The sequence below is a fragment of the Erythrolamprus reginae genome, chromosome 3, assembly GCF_031021105.1.
Source record: "Erythrolamprus reginae isolate rEryReg1 chromosome 3, rEryReg1.hap1, whole genome shotgun sequence".
Taxonomy (NCBI): domain Eukaryota; kingdom Metazoa; phylum Chordata; class Lepidosauria; order Squamata; family Dipsadidae; genus Erythrolamprus; species Erythrolamprus reginae.
Genome location: NC_091952.1, coordinates 54,821,236 through 54,841,862, shown reverse-complemented (window position 1 = coordinate 54,841,862; position 20,627 = coordinate 54,821,236). Strand labels below are relative to the sequence as shown.

The 20,627-nt window shown below is 41.9% G+C and overlaps 1 protein-coding gene across 1 annotated transcript in view; it reads left to right on the top strand.

Annotated features, from left to right (window-relative positions):
* The window catches only part of TFEB (transcription factor EB), a 73,555-nt gene that overhangs the window by 39,691 nt on the left and 13,237 nt on the right, over positions 1–20,627 (top strand). The window lies entirely within an intron of this gene.

The following is a 20,627-nucleotide window of genomic DNA, read 5'->3' as shown; positions in this document are numbered from 1 at the left end:
TTTATGTGTTACTATAATTTCCATGTTACCATTATATGTTACTTTGTGGCAAGAATTGGTAAGTTGCCGTGTATTGACAGATTCTTAACCTAATTTATTTGGTCCCATTTTTATCTAAGCATAAAAGTGGCAGAAATCTCAAAGGGATTGCCAAACTCTGGCATTATTTAATAATCTGACCTCAGATGTCAGGTGAAAACATCAAAATTTTGTGAAATTTAATATCACAGCACACACACACACACACACACACACACATTAATGTAATCTCTTTCCTGGACAGACTGGTATTGGTTAAGAAAAGGGCAGAATAAGATATGGATCTCCGAACAATGGATAAAAATGTGCAATTATGTATGCTGTTTGTAATATAGGAAGGTACATACATGTTGATTTGTAAATGAAGAGGCAACAGCCATTGCGATCTCCGGAACGTTTTAAATTTACTACTAAAAGTAAATAAGCTTTCATTAGTCCTCTACTAACATTGTCAGAGTGTTAAAAGAAGTGTTGATTTGTATATGAGAAAGTGGAGAAAATTTTTTTAAAATGGGAAAAAAGTAGTGTTTTTCCTAAATAAAACTTTTCCAAGGCCATTTTTGTTCCTTTATAAATTTCTGCTTGTGATTTACTTTGAAAGGACATAAATGACAAATTTCACAGCTGCAAAACATTGATAAATTGTAATGTACTATAAGAGATACGGCCTCCTGAAAAATTTTCAGGAATCACGGCTGCTATAAAAGTTAGTAATCTGTAAATGACTGTTGTGAGCATGCTAGTTATAAAAGAGTCACGCTGGTTATTGATTCATTTCTGTGGTTAATTTAAAAGCATGAGATTTGCCTTTTAAGGCTATGGATAGGTAGACAGATCTGGACATTGAATGACTGTCTTTTTTTCAAACAAACCTGCTTATTAAATAATATCTTAGTCAGATATCTGTTCCATTCCTAGCCTTAGGCAAGTAAGCGGAGAAGATATTTGTAGTATGGCACCAAATTGTGGAATTTCCTTCTGCACTGGTATCTAGGTTAGTGTGTTTACAGCCCTCGAAGAAGGTTATGAAGTTCTCAATAATATTTCATTGCTTTTAAATGCATATTTAGTCATTTATCAAAAGCAGTTTGTCTTTTTTCATCCAGAAAGACTTTCAGAATGACTTAAATGGACCTGGTGAAACAGAACATAATAAAAAGAAATAAAACTGAATGGGAGAAAAAAATCAGAAGGAAAGGAGAAACAATGAATTCAGTTATAGATAGGCTTCTCCTTACATTCATTTAGTAACTTTTTGAAGTTGCAACAGCGCTGAAAAAAGTGACATGATCATTTTTCACACTTGTGACCGTTGCAGCATTTCTATGGTCATGCGATTTGCATTCAGATTCTTGACAAACTGATTTACATTTATGATAGTTGCAGTGTTGCAGAGTCATGTCATCCCACTGCAACAATATAGCCAAGAAGGCTTCAAGAGTTGTAAACCTAATCCTACATGGCTTCTGCTCTGGCAATCTCACACTACTTACCAGAGCTTACAAAACTTTTGCCAGACCCATCGTCGAATACAGCCCATCTGTTTGGAACCCATATCGCATCTCAGACATTAACACCCTTGAAAATGTCCAAAGATGCTTCACCAGAAGAGCCCTTCACTCCTCCACTCGAAATAGAATACCTTACGAGACTAGACTTTCAATCCTGGGCCTAGAAAGTTTAGAACTAAGACGCCTTAAACAAGATCTTGCCCACAAGATCATATGCTGCAACGTCCTGCCTGTCGGTGACTACTTCAGCTTCAACCACAACAACACAAGAGCACACAACAGATTTAAACTTAATATTAATCGCTCCAAACTTGACTGTAAAAAATATGACTTCACTAACCGAGTTGTCGAAGCGTGGAACTCATTACCGGACTCCATAGTGTCATCCCCAAACCCCTAACACTTTACCCTTAGATTATCTACAGTTGACCTCTCCAGATTCCTAAGAGGTCAGTAAGGGGCGAGTACAAGTGCACTAGAGTGCTTTCTGTCCCCTGTCCCATTGCTCTCCTATATCTCCTATGCCTTTCTTCTATTCCTATATCTCTTCTTCTATTCTTTTATTGATATGTTCTATTACTATATCTTTTCTATTATTTCTTAGATATATTTTACTATGAGTATCTCCTCTATAGCCTTCATCATGTATTTTACTATGTGTATATAGATATATACCCACTAAAACTCTCATTGTGTATTGGACAAAATAAACAAATAAATAAATAAATCCTCTTTTGTGACCTTCTGACAAGCAAAATCAATGGGGAAACCAGATTCACTTAACAACTATGTTACTCAACAGCTGCAATGATTCAATTAATAAATGTGACAGGAAAAGTCATAAAATGAGGCAAAACGTAACACATTTCTCACTTAGCAACATACATTTTGGGCTCAATTATGGTCATAAGTTGATGACTACCTGTAACACTTCATAAGTAGTCTATATTATGACTATGAATCTATATCCCTTTTTAAAAGATACGTTAACATATAGTTTTTATTTATAAGGTTTTAAAAAATCTTTATTTTGTTAGCTGCTTTGAGATATAAGGTATGTAGAGTTCATAGATTGCACTGATCATCATTTGCTTGATATTTAATTCAAATTATTGCTATCTTGAAAGGCATAAATCAACGTTTTTTCAGACTTGGCAACTTTAAGATGTGAGCATGCTGGCTAGAGAATTCTAGGAGTTGAAATGCTCATGTCCTAAAATAATTACAAAAAAACCCAACAACAACTACTGCCAATCCTTCCATTGAGGACCTGTATGCTGCATGAATCAAAAAGAGTGCTGTGAAAAATACACCGGTTTCTCAAAGGCAACACCAATTTGGTGCTGCCTTTGAGAAACTGGCATATTTTTCACAGATTTTGGTTTGGAATCCCAACTACAGGAAGAACACATGGAGAGCCAAAAGCCAGTATCTTTGCAACATGATATGACACAAATTTGAGCAGTTCACAGGTACCCTTCATGGGACTTGTCACTTGTCTTAAACTCACTTACCTCTTCACCATTCGAACCCCTATGGACAGCTTCCCTTCAATCCATCACGATGGCCTTCCTGGTGGCCATCATCTCGTCCAGACGGGTTTCCGAAATAGCGGCACTCTCACTAAGAGAGGACCTATGTCTTTTCCACCTGGACTGGGTAGTCCTTCACTGTGCACAAGAAATTGTTCTCCCGGACCTTTGCTCTAATTCACGCCATCCTCTAGAACAGTGTTTCCCAACCTTGGCAACTTGAAGAGATTTGGACTTCAACTCCCAGAATCCCCCAGCCAGCGAATGCTGCCTGGGGAATTCTGGGAGTTGAAGTCCAAATATCTTCAAGTTGCCAAGGTTGGGAAACACTGCTCTAGAACATCGATGGTATTCTCTTGTCAGACGGGTCCTCAAGATCTACATCAAATGCACATCTTCTTTCCAGAAGTTGGAAGCATTCTTCATGGCTTTCCAACTTACTTCCATGGATCTCAAAGTATCATCCCAGATGATCAGTTGGTGGATCAAGGCCTGCATTGCTCAAGCTTATGAATCTCAGGTAAGACCGGTTCCGGCCAGAGACACTGTGCACTCCACCTGCAGCATGGCCATGTCGGTGGCCTGGGCCACACAGGCCTCCATTGAGGACATCTGCAGGGTGGCCATATGGATATCTCCATTGTTATTTATCAAGAACTACAGAATGGACTCTTACACATCTGCTGAGGCGGCCTTTGGGAGGCGAGTGCTCCAGAGGGTTTGTTCTATGTGTCATCCCTGGACCAGCCTTCTCCCGCCTATGACTTGGGTATATCCCATTGCTTGGATTCTTGCAGTAGTGCACAGGAGAACTGCCATTGTCTTACCTGAACGGTCTTCTCTGTGTGCTGCATAGAGAGTCCAAACCTGCCTGGGCTGTTACAGTCTAGGGCTGGATTGAATTTTCTCACAGGTCCTCCTTGATCTTCTTGAGTCCAGGTTGACCCACTCCGAGTCCTTGGAGAGGGGCGGCTTACAAATCTAATAAATAATACTAATACTAATAATACTAATAATACTAATACTAATACCAATAATAATAATAATAATAATAATAAAATTATTATTATTATTATTATTATTGTTATCATTATTATTCTTATTATAACTTTTGGACTTCTCCAACGGTGCACAGAGGGCATGTTTCAATTATGTCAATAAGCTCAGTCCCATATCACCTGACTGAGATTTAACCCATTGTTTAGACTTTCTATGCAGCACAGAGAAGACCATTGAGGTAAGACAATGGCTATTCTATTCCATTCCATTCTATTCCCTTCCATTCTATAGTTGTATGCTTGAAAAACAGTGCTCTAAATGGTGACTATGGACACTTTATAAACTACTATCTCCTCTCTTACTGCTATCTTGCACACTGTGTCCAACATGAGATTTTGGTTTGGAATCCCAACTACAGGAAGAACACATGGAGAGCCAAAAGCCAGTATCTTTGCAACATGATATGAGCACTCTGCAATGTCTTTCCTATGCCCTGTAAATAAGTCTCTTGGTTCTTTAAAGATAAATTGAGGAAATAATTAATCATTCTATTACCAGATAAATCATTATTATATGAGCTACGGTGGCACACTGGTTAGAGTGCAGTACTGCAGGCTACTTCTGCTGACTGCCGGCTGACTGCAATTTGGCAGTTCGAATCTCATCAGGCTCAAGGTTGACTCAGCCTTCCATCCTTCCGAGGTGGATAAAATGAGGACCAAATTCCTAGGGGCATTATGCTGACTCTGTAAACAGCTTAGAGAGGACTGTAAAGCTCTGTAAAGCAGTATATAAGTCTAAGTGTTATTGCTATATTTTTATGGTTTTCAGTTTGGTCAAGATCACTTTAAATCTAATGTTCAGCTTTCATTTTAAAAGGTTTCAACAGGCACTTCACCGGTGGTAATATTATGGAATCCACTCAATGAGGCATATGGAACAGAGCTGGTTCATTTTTCCTTCCCAACTAGTGAAGGGAAAGTCCAAAGCAAAGACTTTGTAGATAACTGTGGTATATAGGCATAGCAATATTTCTGAACATAGGTTGATGTAATTTTTAGGTAGCTATTTATAGCAGCTACTCTGTTAGCTGTTTAGAATTCTGAATGACAAAAAACAGGATAATGCAATCTCATCCGTATATTGGCATAGCTATGATCCGAGGAAGAGCATTATACAGTACTATTAAGATTCCTAGCCTGAACTCATGATTAGCTAGTTATGTACAGCTATATTTTCTGTACAGCCCATGGCAGCACACACTAGCCTTGTGGACATATTTTTTCTTAATGAGTTCATTTCTTGGTTCACCTAAAATAAAATTTACATTTACAGTTTAAAGGAAAAGGATGAATGCTTCCACAATAATTACTTGTGAATGGAAGGGGTTGTTTCCCATTCAGTGAAGAACAGAACAAGATGCTTTCGAAAGTGAGTGTGTAAACTTGACATAAATAATGGTGGCTTCATCAGGTAAAAAGCATTTACCCTAATTGTATGATTTAGGACAGTGATGGCACGCTGAGCCATATCTGAAGACATGCGAGGTGTTGTCCTATGTCAGCTCCAGCATGCATACGAGTTTCAGCCTTCTTTTTTTACCATTTTCGCTCTCCACAGGCTTCAGGAAAGCCTCCTGAACCCCGGGGATGGTGAAAAACAGCCCAACGGGCCTACCAGAGTCCAGAGACTTCAGTGAGGTATGTGCGCATGCGTGCAGGGGGAGGGCATTACATTATGCATTTGGGCACGCATGCGCACACTATTGCATGCCTGTGTGCCCTTTTGGGCACCCAAGCCAAAAAAGGTTCGCCATCACTGACCTAGGAAGTCAAGTGGGATCTGTTTAGCACTTGGATGGGTACAGCTTGTGAGTTCCAGGGCTAAGGGTTACCTTGGCAAGTTGGAAAAAAACCAGAAGAAGGCAGTGGCAAATCATGTCTGTAATGTTGCTAAATAAATGTTGCCTGGAAGCACTGAAATTGTCTTTACTTTTACAAAGTATAGACAAAAGTAAATGCTGCTAGAAATGAATGTATCAGTAGAAGGTAAAATTAATATAAGCAAGAGACTCAGAGATGCTTTCCTGTAGGAAATCAGTCATTTCTAGCATTTGCCATCAGGCTTTTTATATTTCATGTTTGGTATGTATGTGCTGTATGGTTTTTATATATTTTTTATTATTAGATTTGTCCCATTGTTACACTATTTCTTCTTCTTCTTCTTCTTCTTCTTCTTCTTATTATTATTATTATTATTATTATTATTATTATTATTATTTAGATTTGTATGCCGCCCCTCTCCGTAGACTCGGGGCGGCTCACAGCAATAACAAAGACAATGTAAAAACAAATCTAATAATTTAAAAAACACTAAAACCCCATTATTAAAAGCAAACATACACACAAACATACCATGTATAAACTGTATAGGCCCGGGGGAGATGTCTCAGTTCCCCCATGCCTGACGGCAGAGGTGGGTCTTAAGACGTTTACGAAAGGCAAGGAGGGTGGGGGCAGTTCCGGAGGGAGCTGGTTCCAGAGGGTTGGGGCCGCCACAGAGAAGGCTCTTCCCATGGGTCCCGCCAAACGACTGTTGTGAGCCGCCCCAAGTCTTCGGAGAGGGGCGGCATACAAATCTAATAAACTAAACTAAACTAAACTTCTGATTGTCTGTAGTGCATATATTTATTTAAAAGGACTTTGAAATTCTGGGCATGGAAGGTCCTTGGTTAAAGAGAGCCTCCATCAGAGATACTTCACTTCCTTGCATGAGCGGTATCAAGAAAGGAGACAAAAAGACTAGATATCCTAAGCATACTTATTTAGCAATAGCAATAATACTTAGATTTATATACTGCTTCACCGTGCTTTACAGCCCTCTCTAGGCAGTTTACAGAGTCAGCATATTGTCCCCAACAATCTGGTTCCTCAATTTAGGATGGAAGGCTGTCAGCCTTGAGCTGGTCAGGATCGAACTGCTGACAGTGAACAATGAGTTAACCTGCAAAACTGCATTCTCCGTACTGAAGGAGCGGGTCCAGCAGTCACATGGGTTGCTCATGTCCAATCCGGTGGAACTGAGCCTAGTGTTAAAAAAGCTTGCTGGATCCGCCCCTTCCCCAGAATTCGCTCAGTTCGCATATCCTGCGGTTGTATTGTGATAGCTCGTTCAACATTCTAACACCTTCCCTTCGATCTTTTCCTTCAAAAAGTAGTAAGATTTATTGTCTTTAATTATTTACTTGCACTAATTGCGCCAGCCGTTTAAAAGGAAAAAAGAAAAAAAGCGGCTAGGCTTTTTTCCTTGGGAGAAGTTGTGGTTTCGTTTTCCCCCGGCGGTTTTGCCGGTTACGATTCCTGCGGCCGCTTGTGGATTCTTCTAATCCTTAGGCCTGGAGGTCCTGGTGCAAGTATTTACCTATTGAATTTATTGTATATAAAAATATTTAAGGGCTTAAGAAATACCTCCTGCGGAGTGAGACGCCTTCTAGTCTCCTGGACTTAGTCGATCGCTTCCCCTTTAAGAAATCTTACGGAGCGATTTTTTTCGGCGCGAAGGCCTTCGCGCCCTTTTTAAATCTAGGCCTCTCGTGTTGGCCCCCTGCCAGCCGTGTAGGCCTCAGTCCACCGCGTGGATCCCGGAGCGGGCCTTGGGGGTCCCAGGCTAAATTCTCCACCGGCTAAGCCTCCAACCAGAGTGCCTTGGTTTACTTAATTATAAAGTTTAGGGAGGCTGGCCCCGCTGGGTTTGGGGGCACGAACTCTGGGTTTGCCCAGATTGTCCTCAAGTTTCAGCAGCTTCGAGGCCTCGAAGCAGGATCCATTCCTCTTGGGAAGTCCTTGAAATTCTTCTCCTTAGTATTCAGTTTTTGGCTCAGCCTTGTCTTCTGTTAATTGTCAGACTATGGCTACTTTTCCCAAGAGAGGCACAACTAAAGGTCCCAGAGAGGCCAGGCCTACAGGCGATGAGATTACTAGTATCCCCCAGGCCTCTTCCTCCTCTTCTCCAGGGGCCCGCCCCTCGACCAAGGTCACCAGGGCCGAGAAGAGAAGGGACCTAGCCCTACAAAAAATCCATGACAAATCAGCAAAACGTTTGTAAGTGCAGGCCCAAGTGCATATCTATCCAACCCCCCCGGAGGCCTCTAACTTGCCTCTTTCTGGGGTTCCTGTGCTATCCCTGGATGAGCCAAACCTAAATCCACCCCAACCTAACCTATGGGGTTTAGGTCCAGAGGAGCCAGATATTACCGAGGATTCCTCCCAGCCAGAACCTGCTCAGGCCCTCAGGGATCCTCCTGCTTTTCCGGCTGATATTTCTTCCTTGCCACCGGAGTTTTCAGTCTATCTTGACTATTCTGTCTAACACCATTGACGCTAAACTCTCATCTTTCAATGTGCCTTCTCTGTCTCATCCCCCTCCACGCTCCTCCCGTCCCGTGAGTTCTTCTCCTTCCTACAGAGCCCCAGCCATGGAGGTCTCTGACTCCTCTCAGGAAGAGGATGAGGATGTGGATGCAGAAGAGGATGATGACCCATTTCAGCGTCTGTCGGAAGATGAGGAATCTCAGATTAAGATTCCAGCCCCAGCTGCTATCTTTCCTTCGCAGCTTTTCAAATCTCTCCTGCTTAAAGCTAGAGTATCCACGGGGCTAGCCGGGCAAGTAAAACAGGCTACTTCTTAAATCAGACCCTCCGGAGGAAAATCTTCCTTATTTCATGGAAGAACAGGAAGACAATGAGGCAATTCCTATGCCCAAGTTGTTTAAGGATGCCTTGCTTAAACAGTGGGACCACCCAACCGCTGGCTTACTCCCACTCCCAAGGACAAGAAGCTCTACAAGCTCCCCTCTTCCTATGAGGAACTCCTAACATGTCCCAAGCCAGATGAACCAGTGAAGACACTCCACTCGACTGCTGCCATGCCGGGCGAAGCAGAGGAGGTCCTCCGGCCAGAGGACAAACGACTTGAGCAAATGCTCAAAAGGAGTCTCCTTGCAGACTCATGGGCCATTAAGAGTGCTGCAGCGGCATCCTTCTTTTCCAGAGCTATGCTCTTGTGGCTTCGTCAGCTCCAACTACACCTGACTCCAGATGACTTACGGGGCCAACAGGATTTCAACAAAATCTTCGCAGCTCCCCAATATGTAGCAGATGCTACCCTCCAATCTTCCAGATTTGCAGCCAGGTCAGTAGCAGCCTCCACAACGGCCAGAAGACTTCTATGGCTCCGCCCTTGGCAGGCGGGAGTAAGACAGAAGTGGCAGTTAGCCATGGGTCCGCTGAAACGTAACCTACTCTTCGGAGACCTTCTGGACCCTCTCCTTACGGAGACCACAGACAAGAAGAAGGTCTTGGGACCTACCACCAAGAAGGCCCCTAAACCGCAGCCCTTTCGGCGCACAGGACGTCAACAGGATCAGGGCTTCGCATCTCAAAGGAGTCCAGGTCAGTATTCCCCTCGGTTTCGATCCCAATCTAGAACCACCAGGGGCAGAGGTTCCCGTTATCAGAGAGGATCCTCTTCTACCAGGTCTTCCAAAAGAGCCAGATGGTAAGTTTTCCTCCTTTCCCATAGGCGGTCGCCTAGCCTGGTTCTCTTCCGCCTGGCACCGTTCTTGTAAGGACCCCTGGGTCATTGACACTGTGGAAAGGGGCCTAAGGTTAGAGTTCATTTCACCTCCCCCTAACCGTTTTATTTCTTGTTCCTCTCCCAGTTCCACTCCATCTCGTATCCGAATGGAGGAGGCTATTTCTCATTTGTTGACTATTAGAGCATTTCAACCGGTCCCCTCTCTCCAGAGAGGTTTAGGCTCCTTTCCATCCTCTTCATGGTCCCTAAGACCTCTGGAGGCTGGAGAGCCATCTTAGATCTAAAGAAATTGAACCGGTTCATAAAATATAGGAAATTCAAAATGCATTCCTTATCTTCCATTTTAGCAGCTCTACATCAGGGAGACTTTATGGTGTCTCTGGATCTCACGGAGGCCTTCCTCCATATTCCCATTGCCAAGGTCCATAGGAAATTTCTGCGCTTTGCCTTCAAGGCAGGCATTTTCAGTATAGGGCTATGCCATTTGGGCTCTCCTCAGCTCCCAGAGTCTTCTCTAAACTCTTGGGATCCTTGGCAGCTCATATCCGGGCCTCTCCCATTCATATTTTATGTTATTTAGATGACATTTTAATTCATGGGAATTCCAGAACTGGTGTGGCTGCAGACCTCTCTTTTACCATAAATCTTAAAAAGAGCCACCTTGATCCATCCACTTCCATTCTGCATCTGGGAACTATCATTAATTCTGAGATATCCCAGGTTTTCCTCTCCACTGAGAGAAAACGCAGCATTTTGGATCTCATTGCTCGCTTCCTGCCCCAGCAATCTGCCTCCATTGCCACCCTATCTTCCCTTTTGGGTAAAATGGTGTCATGTATTGGTATTGCCCCCTGGACCCGTCTTCACGCCAGGGAACTACAGTGGTTTTTATTACCATTCCAGAGATCGGGCCACAGCAACTCGAACCGTCGCATCACCATCCCACCGACGGTTCGCAGATCCCTCAAGTGGTGGACTTCTCCAGCCCTAGACAAGGGATCTCCCTTCCGGTGTCCCGACCAGTTTGTAGTCACCACAGAGGCCAGCCTCTCGGGCTGGGGAGCCCACGCCCAGGGTTTTTTAGCTCAGGGCACATGGTCACTGGAGGAGGCTTCCAGGCCCTTCAATTGGCTAGATTTAAGAGCCGTGTCTCTAGCTCTAAAACAATTCCAGTCTCACATCTCCAACCAACATGTGCTGATTCTCACCGACAATATAGCCACCAAAAGCCATATTTGCAGACAGGGAGGCACAGGATCCAAGGCCCTCATGAGGGAGGCCCTGAAGTTAGGCCTTTGGGCAGAGAAAAATCTCCAGTCGCTTCTAGCCGACCTCATCTCGGGGAGCCTCAATGTCCAAGCGGACTGGCTCTCGCGAGCGACCTTAGATCCAGGCGAGTGGAACCTCCATCAGTCACTGTTCCACCAAATCTGCCTCAGGTTCGGCCATCCAGTGTTGGATCTATTTGCGACCAAAGCCAATGCCCAGCTCCCTCGCTTCATCTCCAGGTTCCCGTCTCCGGGAGCAGAGGCAATCAATGCTCTCAGGAGCCCTTGGCCTCCAGGTCTATTGTATGCCTTCCCTCCAATTCCAATTCTGCCAGACGTGATCAACAAAATCCTCCTGGAGAAGGCCCGAGTAATTCTGATTGCCCCTCACTGGCCTCGCAGGCCCTGGTTCACGGACCTCCAACAACTGTCCGTCCAGGACCCCTGGCGACTCCCCGTTTCGGAGGATATGTTGCGACAGGGGGCCTCCTTCCATCCGGACCCAGAGTGGTTCCACCTCACCGCCTGGCCATTATCCGGAGGGACTTAGACCTGCGAGGGTATGACCCGGACTCAGTGGAAATCTTCCTGAAGTCTAGAAGAGGGTCTACCAACCGGATCTACGACCATACTTGGTCCAAATTCCATCAGTGGTGCTCGCAGGAGGGCTTTTCTCCCCTGTGTCTTCCCATCCACAGGATAATCACCTTCCTCATGAAAGGTTTTCCACCAGGGCCTCGCTACCAGCACCATCCGCCGACACCTGGCCGCCATTTCTTCCGTCTTGGCGGGGCCTCGCAGGCAGCTCCTCCGCTCCTTTCCAGAAATCCAAGAATTTCTAAGAGGAGTGGCCAACCTCAGGCCTTCTAAAATCCACAGATATCCTACCTGGGTCTTGCCACGGGTTCTCCACTCTCCTACTCAGGCACCTTACGAACCCCCGAATTCTGCGTCCCTCAGGTACCTATCCTTTAAGGTAGCATTCCTGGTGGCGATTACATCCGCCCGACGCATATCTGAGTTGGCAGCCCTTTCTATCAGACAGGACCTTTACCAGTTTCACCAGGACAAAGTGGTTCTGCGACTGGACCCCACCTTTCTACCAAAGGTTAGTTCCATGTTTCACAGATCTCAGGATATCATATTACCTTCCTTCTGCCTCCAACGAGAGCATCCCCTGGCAACTAGATGGCACACTCTGGATCTCACTAGAGCGCTAAAGGTTTATATCCAACGCACAAGATCCATCCGGAGGTCTGAAGCACTCTTCATAGCCTACCATCCCAGATCCTTGGGATCCAGAGTGTCTTCTACAGTAATAGGTCGTTGGATCAGAGGGACCATCTCTAAGGCCTACGAGACAGCTTCCCTCTCCATTCCAAGGAATATTACAGCGCATTCCACCAGAAGTGCTGCCACATCTGCCGCTTGGGCGACTCAGGCTCCGTTGGAAGAAGTCTGCAATGCAGCCACTTGGGCCTCGCCAAATTACTTCATAAGGCACTACAAAATCGATTCGTACGCATCAGCGGACGCTGCCTTCGGCAGAAGAGTACTCCAATCCGTTATCTCTCACGATAGCAATGTACTCCCACCCTAGGGACCTATCTCTTGGGTATGTCCCATGTGACTGCTGGACCCGCTCCTTCAGTACGGAGAATAGGCGTTGATTGCTTACCTGAACGCCTCTTCTCGTACGGTGAGCGGGTACAGCAGTCACTTCCCGCCCTTGTATGTGTCTTCTTTACCTTCCTATAACCTTTCTTCCTCTAACAATGAGAGTTGAACACTACAGAGCTTCACAGCTGAGCCTAGTCTATGGATTCGCGAATTCTGGGGAAGGGGCGGATCCAGCAAGCTTTTTTAACACTAGGCTCAGTTCCACCGGATTGGACATGAGCAACCCATGTGACTGCTGTACCCGCTCACCGTACGAGAAGAGGCGTTCAGGTAAGCAATCAACGCCTATTCTCTCCACTGCACCACCAATGCTCTTAAGGAATAAGATCCTCTGAATCCAATGGAATTTACTATAGAATAAGAGCAGATGGGTTTTCTTGTACTATTTGGAACTCAACATAAAGTCTCTAGTTAACTCATTTCTTGTTACATATAAAAGACTAAGACAACTCAATATTTAGAATAATTTCTTTAATTTCAATCTACATCACTGGCTAAGAATAACAGTTAATGCATACATGATGAATATTAGGTCAAGTGATAACTTTGCAATCAGTATGAAAAAGGAAGGTTTTTTTTTAAATCAGTCATTTCTAGCATTTGCCATCATTTTTGGGGTAGATTTTTTTACTGTAAATCAGGAAATCTGGAAAAGTAGTGAAAATATAAACTTCAGCTTCCACTCTTAAAACAGTTCTACGTTACCCTCCTCCAACCTGCAAAAAAGTAAGGAAAGTGTCTCTTATAATTTCCAGCCACCTGCCTTCACTCATAAAATAAATATTTAGTTGAATACAATTCTGGAGATTACACGCCATTGCCTACTTCTGAGATTTCTTTTTCTCTTCCCAGTCTAGTCTTAAACCTTGGAATTTCCTGGGTAATTTCCCATCAAGTGCTATTCAGGTTTAACTCTACTCTGTTTATTTTTTGAGGGTGGGGGAAGAAGAGGAAGGAGATAATCAAAGTCTTCCCAACAAGCCTGGCAGTTGTGACAGTTTTCACCCATACTGTAATGTTTGGAAAATATGACAGTTGCTGTCACAACATATCTGGAGGGTATTTGAGGAGGGACAGGGCTGTGTACTGACCATTTTGTCTGAATTCACATGTAACAGATGGGGCATTTCTTTAAACAACATAGATCTTCCATTCAAGATTACAATTGCCAACTTTGATATTGTGCTCAAAGTGATGTTCTTGAGGGGGATCTTTTTATACAGTGTCAAAAAAGAGGAATTGCATTTGCTAAGCAAGGAAATATTTTCATGCAACTTGCACATGCAAATTTATATGTATAAATACACATTCAGAAATAGTTACTAATTTTAAAGAAACACTTTACCAAGAAAAATGCCTGTTCCGCCCATTGTGTAGAGATCAGTACTAGAAGATGAAGCAACTATATTCTGCTATTGAACAACAGATAAAAACAGGGACGCCTGTTAGAGCTAAGTAAAAGGTAAAAATCACCAACTAATAGTTGGAGCACGAGCCAAAAAAATGAGAAGAATTTGCCTGCAAGAACCTGAAGTTAGAGAAACAAGCCTTGCTAGTCCTGAACCTCATGATCCATCTTACCTCATGAATGATACAATATTTATCATATTTACAACTCTAGTGGGAAAGGGACAGTAATTGTTGATGATATTGAAGAATTTTGTATTTTGCCAATAAATTTCATGTTCTATTTCTTGAATGAATATCTTTCCATCCTCTTTTAACAATGTGTTCTGCTCTGCAATAGTGCTAACAGGACTATTTGATGAATTTCAAATTGTACTTTACTGTTCTTAGTACATTCTTAAATGCATGTTAGAAGTTAGAAGGTTTAGTTCCCAGATACATTTCATTCATTTGTATGTAAAAATAAGAAGGTACATGGTACATGGTAGTGGCCATCATGCTTAATTTTAAACCTCTCTTTGCAAATATTCCTGCTTCAAAGAATGTGAATTTTTACCACTACATTTTTCTGGCAATCTTTAGCCCACCTCCTGCATTGATATATTTTGGGTTACCCTTTATTTTGTGTTCCCCACCTCCCTCTCTGATAATTCAGTTTACTTTTTCAAGGCACATGTCAAAAGTGAAGCTCTAAACAGAGTTTTTTTTTAAAGTCAGGAAGTAATAGATTAAGACCCAAAGTACCAATTTTGAGACTTTCACACTGCCACCATTTTCCCTCCCAAAAAGTCAGAAGCAATCTGAAAGTAATTGTGATTATTTTCACATTTATTAGTTAGAAATGCTAAAAACAAGAACATTTTTTTTGTCTGGCATCCACAAAAATCCCCACGGTCACATTCTAAACAAAAGGAAAGAAAGAACCAGTAGCCTGCACCCTATGCAGAAGAGAAAGGGGAACTGATAACAGTCTTGTCAGTGTCATCCCTCCTGATAAAATGTCTGCTACTGGGTTGGAGCTGCAAAGTTGTCGAGCAGCATTTTATAGGAATGCTCTATAGGACCTGAAGCTTAAGAGCCAGGACAAAGGGTGGGGGAAATAGTTTCCTCCAATGGAGAAAGAGCATCATGTTTCAAAAATGAAAGCTAATTTTGTAGTAGTTTCAAATATTGTGAAGCTGAGCTGGTAATAGGTCAGCTTAGTTCACCAACTAATAGGAATTCTATTCTAAAATTTAGCTAGAATTCTGATGTAGAGATTCTCTTGATTTATGTGTTTGGATAAGAATTGCTTGAGGGATGTGCAACACTTTGGATTCCAAAGGAAAAATATACTCTGGAGAGAGAGGCCGTGTGCATGCAGCTTCTGTCAACAACTCATCCTTTCCTGGGATTATGCTACAGCTGAGGAGGGTTGTCCTTGTTTAGCAACCACTATTGGGATTGGCAACTTGGTTTAAAGCAAAATGGTCACTAAGTAAAATTGCAACAGTTTTTATGATTTTACTTCAGCTTTCTTTAGCTTTACCCAACAGTGAAGGTTGTAAATCGGAGGAGCAAAATTACTTTTTTATCTCTGTTATGTCTGATAAAAATTATTAAATGAGGCAGTTGTTAAACAAGGATTACTTGTAATTGCTTTGAGGAATAGTTTATATATGCTACATAAACTTCCCAGGGTTAGAATGCAAAAAGTTGCAGTGCCTGAAAGCATAATTCACTTGCTCTGGTTTTCTCAATTTTTGTTTTAAAAATCCATGTTTTTTATTTTAAGAGTCAAGAAAATACTTGTAAAAAGCTGCCAAAATTTCCCATTACATTCCCAGTGTATTCTTTCCCACTGATGTCAGAATCTCACAGGACTTCACAATCGAACAAAGAGAAATTTATTTATTAGATTTGTATGCCGTCCCTCTCCGGAGACTCGGAGCGGCATACAATATTCCGATTCAGAATGTTAGTTAACATTATGCGAAACAATGTGTACAACTTCTTAAAGGCCAATTTCAATGACAATTTCTAGCTTTTTAAATCTATCCATCTACATTTTGGATGAGTCTTAAAATTCCTTCTTTTGTTTATTTCTGCACCATAGATTTGATAATACTGAAAACATTTCTGAGTAATCATGCACAGACTTCTTCTGTTTTTTTGTTTTTCTACTAGTTCATTCATTCATTTATTTTGTTTATTTCTTGCCTGTCTTGCAAAAGAAATCCAAGACTCTTCATTTTGTTCACACAATAGCAGCCCTGTATGATAGATTGGGGTGACTGACCCAAAGTCACCCTGTGACGTCCTTGGTTAAGAGGAGACTTGGGTCATACCTCCATGGCTGCACCACACTGCACCACAGTGGTTTTCAGACCTCCTATCCTATCTTCTCTCCCCCCCCACCTCCCTGTCCATCCTGTGAGTCAGAGTGAAAGCAGAAGTTGGTGAATATTACATAGGGTGAAGCCAAGCAGAGCCAGAAGAGCTATTTAAAACTTATCTTGGTTTTGCAGTTCTCCTTGTCTTTAAGCAGTCTGATCAAGATCTTGTGATATAAAGGAGTTTCCTAAAGGGGGAAAACCTAGTAAATGGTTGACCTGTAATATTGGTGTCGAGTGTAGTTTTTATAATAAATAACATGGGAAGAGTCATTTAGCTCAATTAGAATAGACCTGGAAGAGACCTTAGAGGTCTTCTAATCCAACCCCCTGCTCAAGAGTTTGAGATAAGTGGCTGCCCAGTGTCTTCTTAAAGGCCTCCAGTGATGAAGCACACACAACTTCTGAAGGCAAGATGTTCCACTTGCTAATTGTTCTCAATATCAGGAGGTTTCTCCTTAATCCCAGGTTGCTTCTCTCCTTGATTAGTTTCCATCCATTGTGTCTCTTCTTATCTTCCGGTGCTTTAAAAAATAAGTTGACCCCATCTTCTTTGTGGTATTGAGCTAACTTCCTAGTTGGTTGTTGTTTCTTCTATTTCCGCTCCCCTCCTTTTTAATTGTAAGCTACCCAGAGTTGTTAAGGCATTAGATGGATTCCAAATCAATTGAAATAAAAATAAAGAAATACATACTAATAAAAGTATTCTGAATCTCTTACCAATTGGAGTGATTCCTGGATTAAGTTATCATGAGTGAGAAGGAACAAAAAGCTTTTTTTAATTAGAAAAAAGTAATTTTATATACAAATATAAGTCTTGAGTCCTTTGGGATTGGGCGGCATAGAAGTCAAATAAATAAGTAAGTAAGTAAGTAAGTAAGTAAGTAACAAACAGAAATATACACACAACTTTAAAAATAAGAGAGATAACCTTGCTCTCTCTTTCCTTACGTGTTATCACTTATACATTTCTAAGTTGTTTGCAGATTTTCATATCAGTATCATACATGCTTTTACAATTTAGCTCTATTTCTTATATTAGTAGTAATAATAACTTAAATTCATAATAAAGACTTAATTGTTAATAGCAGATAAAAATCATTCTAAATCAAATGAATATATAAAAGCTTTTTTTTTCTACACCGCACAAAACATTATGCATTCTATCACATCTCTCATCTTAATTGTTTTTAAGATGAAAATTCTTTTTGTAAGCCTTTCCTCAAGGGGTGGTACCCTTGCTTTGATTATAACTCTTGCTTTGATTATAGCCCCTTTTCTCCATCTTTTCCAATTATCTATATGGCACCATTTTAAAGGATAATGATTAATACTGTATACAGTGTAGAATTCAAAGAGTGATTATACTATAAGAGTATAATAAATTATACATTGGTTGTTTGATACCCTTTGAAATTTGTCAACAGAAAAGGTTGGGCACTGGTTTAGAATCTTGAGATGCTCCAGTTAAGGCAGTGTTTATTCCAGTCTTTTACATGTCTTATTTATTTTGAGAGACATTGGGTTGTAGAAAGAAGTTAATGGAAAATACCGAAAGGTATTATATAAGTGATGTGAGATAGTTTTCTAGAGAGTTTTATTATGCAGTAAAGCACGTTTTCTTTTTCTTGCAATTTCTGAACAAGGGTGTTCGGTCTGTTAATAAACCCTTTATTCTTTTGCATGGTAGTTGCTATGTATTGCCTGTGTTATGACAGCAAGAAATATGACAGCTTAATCTGCCCTGCGATAGGGTTTGTAAACTCTTCACACTCCATGACTGAAGAAGGCAGCTCGTGAAAGAGCTGAGGCACTTTAAGGACATCAGCTTCACCAGCAGGGTGTAAAATCTTGGATGCATATTTAGGAAGCCAAGTAAGCAGCTGCATTCATTCTTAGAAGTGTTGAACAGATCTGAAAAATCCATGAGGAATGAGCTTATTCATTGTAGGAATTTTCTTACTACAAAATATGATTGCCACCCCTAAATCTTAAATCAGACTTCCCCGACTTGACATTCTCCAAACATTTTCTCAGGTCAGTACAACAAAAGGCTGTGGAGTTTGTGAGTAAGGGGGACTTATAAACTACAGTGATACCTCATCTTACAAACCCCTCGTCATACAAACTTTTCAAGATACAAACCCGGGGTTTAAGATTTTTTTGTCTCTTCTTCCAAACTATTTTCACCTTACAAACCCAAGCCGGCGCCACTGGGATGCCCCTCCTCTGGACTTCTGTTGCCAGCGAAGTGCCCGTTTTTGTGCTGCTGGGATTCCCCTGAGGCTCCCGTCGCTGGGAAACACCACCTCCGGACTTACGTGTTTTTGTGGTGCTGCAGGGGAATCCCAGCAGTGCAAAAACGGGCGCTTCGCTGACAACGGAGGTCCAGAGGTGGGGTTTCCCAGCGACGGGAGCCTCAGCGAAATCGCAGCATCACAAAAACATGGAAGCCTGGAGGTGGGGTTTTGAGGATTTCCATGTTTTTGCGATGCTGCAATTTCGCTGAGGCTCCCCTCACTGGGAAACCCCACCTCCGGACTTCCGTTGCCAGCGAAGCACCCGTTTTTGCGCTGCTGGGATTCCCCTGCAGCATCACAAAAACCTGGAAGTCCGGAGGTGGGGTTTCCCATGGAGGGGAGCCTCAGGAGAATCCCAGCAGTGCAAAAATGGGCGCTTCGGCTGGCAAAAGGGGTGAGTTTTGGGCTTGCACGCATTAATCACTTTTACTTATTTATTTATTTAGATTTGTATGCCGCCCCTCTCCGCAGACTCGGGGTGGCATACAAATTTTCCATTGATTCCTATGGGAAACATTGTTTCGTTTTACAAACTTTTCACCTTACAAACCTACTCCTGGAACCAATTAAGTTTGTAAGATGAGGTATCACTGTATTACATTAGTCAGCATTGGTGCAGGAAAGCTAGGTGGAAGGTGTATGATTTAATCTAAATAGAAAACTCATGGGATGCATCCTGAATGTCAAGAAATCCAACTGCTTACCCAAAATGTTAGAAATGAATGTTTGAATTATATGTATAGACATTATATGCGTAGAAAAAGCCTGAGAAAGAACGGTTTCTATCTCAAACACCCATCTCTTCTGTGAACTTGCTAAGCCACTGAGTCTCATCCTCTATCACTCATTTCTCACATGAGCCTAGTAATCTAGACTTTTTAAATGTTAAATTTAACTCGGAAGTATCCAGCGATAGGCAAAACATTGACTGCAGTATGAAGCAAATTATTAGGAAGGAGACAATGGGCAACTTGTTCTGTGTCATCTCTCTTTGTGAACTTTTAAAAAAGACTTTCCAAATATATCATCTTATTCTTTTATCATGGGCTTCTTGAATTCTACTTAAGTCACATGCCAGAACCTTTGCCCAGAAATGATACAGAAACAAGAAAGGAATAGGTTTTTTTTAAAAAAATTCCCTAAATGACAGATATTACTATAGAGGGAAGTAAGATTGTTACTTGACTTTACTCTGAAATTCTCCCCCCTCCCTTTTAAAATCAAAGTTAGTGATTAAGCAGGGTTATAGTTTTGGGATTTTGGATTAGCCCCAGAGAACTGAAGATTCAAATTCACTCTCAGTCATAGAAAGTCCTTGAGTGGCTGGGTCACTTACTCTCTTTGAGCCCAGCCAACCTCACAAGATAATGTTGTGGGATGGGGGGGGGGGATGGAAGGAGGAATAACATTAGCATTTAGATTTATATACCACTTCACAGTGCTTTACAGCCCTCTCTAAGTGGTTTATAGAGAGTAAGCATATTGCCCCCAACAATCTGGGTCCTCATTTTACAGACCTTGGAAGATGGAAGGTTGAGTTCACCTTGAGCCTACTGAGATTCGATCTGCCAAACTGCTGGCAGCTGGTGATCAGCAGAAGTACCTTGTGGTACTGCATTCTAACCACTGCGCCACCAAGGCTCTGAAACAGCATGCAGGAATTGCTATGCATGTCCTGAATTCTTTGACAAAATAAATATATACAAATAAATATAATTTCTTACAAAAGGAACAAATTTAATAGTAAATGAAAAGTGTGAGTAATTTAAAAAGCAATTTTTTAAAGAAAGTTATGCTATCATAAAATAGGACCAGTTTTTGGAAGAGAAATTTATATACCGTACATTATTTACATAAATGTGCCCTTTCAAAGCTGTTTGTGTAGAAATTTTTACCCCAGGATTTTATTATTATTATCTATTAG